This window comes from Triticum aestivum, chromosome 6D, assembly GCF_018294505.1.
Source record: "Triticum aestivum cultivar Chinese Spring chromosome 6D, IWGSC CS RefSeq v2.1, whole genome shotgun sequence".
In the NCBI taxonomy this organism is placed as follows: Eukaryota; Viridiplantae; Streptophyta; class Magnoliopsida; order Poales; family Poaceae; genus Triticum; species Triticum aestivum.
This window is the reverse complement of record NC_057811.1, coordinates 118806669-118812040: the sequence shown is the minus strand read 5'-3', so window position 1 is coordinate 118812040 and position 5372 is coordinate 118806669. Positions and strand designations below refer to the sequence as shown.

The window sequence follows — 5372 nt, the reverse complement described above, 5'->3', positions numbered from 1 at the left end:
ATTTGATGAACCTATTTTTGTAAAGTGATCATTTTTTAAATGTAACATACATTTTTTCAAATGGTACAAAACATTTTTAAACTACGTGACCATATTTTTATATTGTATAAACACGAACATTCTTTTTTGAACAAGTGAACATATTTTAAATGTCACAAACATTTTCTGAATGGTACAAACCATTTTACTAAACCACAGCAACATTTTTAGAGAATATCACAAACATCTTATCGTAACATGTGAACATTTTTATAAATTCCACATACATTTCTTTAAATGCTATTAATATTTTTTAATTATGTGAATATTTTTAAAATTATATAAACATTTTTCAACGCATGATAAAAAAATTTATAAATTAATTTTATTATTTTATAAATCTAATAAAATAATATATTTTTTGAGAAAGGCTTGCTAGACCTTTATTTATTAGCTAAAATGTTCGCAGGGATTACAACTGGATCATGGGGAGTACCCAACCACAAATGCCTCCCTACCGAGAGAGAAACACCATACCTAGCAAGCCTCATAATTTGCAGCTCGAGATTCAAAATTGTGCTGGAGAGCCAGCGCTCGTCCGACGCTGGGCCGTCCCGTTTTGGGTGTGCCTGAGGCGAGAGCCACGTTCAGCTCGCAGCAAGCGAGAGATAGCAGCGGACAGCCCATGTATACGTGCAAGACCAGCCCAGGACCGTGACAAATGAAAGAAGTCCCCTAAATATACCGAACTGGGCCAAACGTCCAATCTAGAAGCGTAACATGGGCTGCGCTTATAGAGCTGTAATTGCCATGAGGCTACCTAAAAATTGGGCACGGGTATTAGTCCCACCTCGCTTGCTTAGTGGAGTTGAGCTCGAGCTGATGGCTACTTACAGGGCGTCAGCTGCAGCGTTAGGCCTTGTGCAATGGGAGGTGCTTAGGGGAGGTGCTTAGAGAAATAAACCAGACTTTTCTTAAGCACCGGTGCTTATTTGTACAAGGTAGACGCTTAACTAAGCGTCTCTCCTGTAGATATAGGCACCGGTGCTTCAGAAAATCTCGGTTTATTTTTCTAAACACCCCTCTAAGCATCTCCCATTGTATAAGGCCTTAGAGCTCAGGCAGCTGCTTGGTGAGCACAAAGCGAACTATTCTTTCGCCTTTTACTAAAGAATACTGTGTGCATGTCACATCAAGCAGCATACACCTATTTTTTAAGGGTTCTCTCCTCTTATGAGGAGGGTCCCACAATTCAGTCAACAAAATTTGGTTCAACCACTAATCAGCTTACTAATTATTTTTGCAAGTAGTTGCATTGGCTCCCTCCCATTGACATTTGTGTGCAGGGCCGTCGTCAGGAATTTGAGGTCCCGGTGCGAAATAGAAATGGACTGCACTATGGCGCAATCCATACGCGACACATATATCATCCAAGTCATCACCAGTTCATGGCAGTAGCGAATCTAGAACGTAATCGTAGGGCAGGCTCAAACAAGCGAGAGGCACTGAGATAGGCCAAAAAGCAACTAATTTGTTGGCTGGGCCGTGTATCATGAGCAGTAAAGCCCTAATTGATCCGGTTGGAGGGCAGGCTCAAGCCTGTTAAAGCCTGTACAGTAGATTCGCCCCTGGTTCATGGTATGCATGTGTGTGCACTGCTGGGAAGCCGATTGCACCGTGTGAATTACGTCGCGCTCGAGTACTCCAGGTTGCATGTTGTGGAGATATGCACACCAAATATAAAATAGGGGCCTTAAATTTCAAAATTAGATATTCCCTCGGTATCAGAAAATTTCATAGTCCCTCGGTTTCATATTAGTATGTGAACTTTTTATAGATAATTTCAAAATATATGATGTTTCGTTCTCAGTTTTCCTGATTCCCTAATTTGCCCTTGGATTGGGTGTTTCCACGCAAAATGGTAAAGAAGAATGGCCCCATGCATGGAGCAATCTACTCCCTCCGTCTCTAAATATAAGTCTTTTTAAAGATTCCACTGCAAACTATGTACGGATGTATATAGACATATTTTAGAGTGTAGATTCACTCGTTTTGCTCCGTATGTAGTCTATTGTGGAATATCTAAAAAGATTTATATTTAGGAACGGAGGAAGTACCAGCCAATTTCCTTTCTTCCTCGGTCTTCATGCATGCACAAAATCAGGAAACAAAATGGCGCATGCAGGGAGTTGCGCGGTAGAAAAAACAACTCGTTTGAGATGAAAAGGAATCTGGTGCATGGGTCCATGGCTGCATGCAGGGGAGATAATTGCGTGGCTGAACTGACGAGCTCAGCGGAAGAGAAGGAAAGACATCGCGACCGGGCCAAAAGAAAAGCCCGGTAATATTTACCCTAAAAAAAAAAGACATCGCGACCGGGTAATATCGTGCGGGACTTGTCAGATAATCAGCGAAGAGATTAGCGCGATTTGGGGCCAAAAAAAATGGGGGCCCTGTGCGGTCGCTCACCTCGCACGCCCTCATCTACGGCTCTGTTTGTATGGCCTAGCGGCGTGAACCTGAAGCTTTGCACGCGTCTCAAACTTTTGGTGTAGTTCAGTTGGCCTTCAACTGAACAATTCTACTTCCTCTGTAAATTAATATAAGAGCGTTTAAAGAGGGAATATATATTTGTTGCTTATTTATTTTGGTGTGGCTGGTTAAAGACGAGCGCGAAGTAGTGTTCGCTGCGCGCATTTTAATTCAGCGCTCGCTTTGCTACAATCAAACAAGTTTGCCTGCTACGCACCTACTCCCTCCGTTCCATATTACTTGTCGCTGATTTAGTATAACTTTGTATTAAATCAGAGACAAGTAATATGGAACTGAGGGAGTATAATCAAACATTGTTTTCTGCTGAAGATGTTTGATACTGTGCAACAGGCGTACATACGCAAGGCACATGGATTTTAGCCTGCTACGCATCTATTCTCTTCGTTCCAAATTACTTGACTTTCATTTGTGTAGATACGAATGTATCTATACTTGTTTAGTGTCTAGATACATCCGTGTCTAGACCAATAAAGGTCAATTAATTTGGAACGGAGGGAGTACGATATGAAGACAAAACTGAAGCACCCAAAATCTCTGATCTGCACGCCACGAAAAGCCGCGGCAAAGCAAAGCGCTGGAAGCAACCAAACATGCCATGCTGCCGTTATAATTACCTGTAGCTCAGCTGGATGGCGGTCCGAAGTTGCGTGCACAAATGCCGGGCCGGTTTGGCGGGATGGGACGAGGAGAAATCCAGACTGTACTGTACGTGAGCGGAGATGGGGAGAAAAAGGAAAGAACAATCAAGGGTTCAGAAGGAAGAAGAATACGAGTCAAACAAGAGGTTTCGAAGCACAGCTCGGATGCATGCATATCCTCTGGCTCTGGCCCATACGTAGCTCGACGATAGATCAGGCCGATGACTGGGGTCGGACGCCGAAGGACAAACCGGAAACGCTACTGCTGCTCTTAGATTGAGAAGAGGAGCAGTGCTGCACGTTCAGATCTCCTTCGTATGGTGCACGGCATATGTATTTTGATTTTCTTCACTTTTCAATCAACGAGCTGTTTACTTCTTTTTTATTACAGTAAAAATGCAGCTGTTTACTTAGCCACGTGAAATACGTCGTCTACGTCCTTGTCATGCCTACCCGTTCTAAGGCAGTACATAAAAGATCACGCCTATCACGACACATCATCGTTTTATTTCCATCCCTCGTGATGCGTAAAAGAATCCCCCCTCGTTACAGCAAATTTTCAAGAAAAATCACACCACATACACACTTGTAGCACCGTCAAAATGCTTGCAACATGGTCATTGCATCATGTCACCCATGCGTTTGCAGCGGAAGACACACAAGATTGCAGCGCCCTAGAAGAAGCATTTGCAACATCAAATGTCCATAAATGTCATAGAAACATCTGCAACATAAAAAAAATCTGTATTAGTTACCTTCATTTTCTAGCATAGACATAAGTGGATTGGGCTCGTCGGAGTCCCGTATGCGTCATATTGGGTGACATGGAATCTATTCCCTAGAGTTTGGTGGCATGACCTCGAGCTCCAGGCAACGAATCCATGGTGTTTTGTCCAAAGGATTTTTCATAGAAAAAACAAAGAATTCTTTTCACGAGGTTAGAGCTGATGGAAACTTTCCTATGAAATCCAATACAAATGAATCCTAATCAATGTTTTTTATGGATCAGAATATAGCAAATCAAACAAGGCACTTATGAAAAACTCCTAAGAATTATAATTGTTTATTTCTATGAAAAATCCTTTGGACCAATAGTGGAAAAGCTAGAGAGAATACTCTTTCAAACACGTGAAGGGACCCGAAGGTGCCAGAGCTGGCATTATAATAACAAAAGCTTCACAACACTGCAAAGAGGACCCCGAAAAAAGGAATTACAAACAAGCCCTCCCATTTTACATTAAAAAGAAAGACGCATCGAGTCTTCAATATGACAGCGACCTCGCGCGAAGACGCTTTGGCCACCATCTTCGGACACAAAACATGTCATCGCAGGGCAAGGAAAGAAGGCCCTCCCTCTGGAGGCTAAACAAGGGGGCGTCAGAGATTGTCCACAAACCCAGCTAAGTCAAGTGTTCCGTCCTAGCCATCCAAACCGCTCACCGAATAAAATCCATTGTTTGATCTCAACTCCGACAACAAAGGTCGATATGGAAGTAAATGAAGATGACGAGTGAGCATCGATGCCTGCAAAGAGTCCCTAGACTTGTTGGATTGGAAAGGACCAACGATCGGTCCATCATCCTCGCCCTTTCCACACCGCATCAGCAAAGGGAGAAGGAAGAAGCAACTCCAATGATCTTCAGATCCGAAACAAAACGAGCTTATTATGAAACTGTCGCCACATCCACCTTCGTCAACTTCCATCCACCATGGGCAAGAAATAGGAAGGTGAGGGCTTCCACCACACTCCGCCCACGAGCAACGGTGCCAAGCTTCTCCACAACATATCACCAGTCGCCTCAGCAACATCTACCCAAGACCCGCCCTCCTCTCTTATCCCAACTTCGGTCGACGAGGCCGTCGGAGGAGGAGAGGAAACAAAAACCAAGATCAACTAGCAAAATCAGGAGGGAGGGCAGAGAAAGTGAAAGAAGAAATGACCACTACTACCTCTGTCGTGGAATTGTCACGGCAGATGTCCTAGCAGAAGGACTTAGTCGTGGAGCCATCGCAACTAGGTTAGCTTAAAGGGGTTAAACGGGACAAAGGAAACGAGGAGTTTATACTGGTTCAGCCCCTTGCGGTGAAGGTAAAGGCCTAATCCAGTTTGAGGTGGTATTGCTTATGTCTCGATTACCAGGGAGGGAATACGCTTGACCTAGCTTTCGATCTCTTCTTTCTTCTCCCTAAACCACCGCCGGG

General features: G+C 43.6%; 1 non-coding gene across 1 annotated transcript; it reads left to right on the top strand.

Annotated features, from left to right (window-relative positions):
• The first annotated feature begins 1102 nt into the window (after positions 1 to 1102).
• LOC123146497 (U5 spliceosomal RNA) lies at positions 1103 to 1223 on the top strand. Its single transcript, XR_006472759.1, has one exon. It is a non-coding gene; the product is annotated as a U5 spliceosomal RNA (small nuclear RNA).
• Positions 1224 to 5372: the final 4149 nt, after the last annotated feature.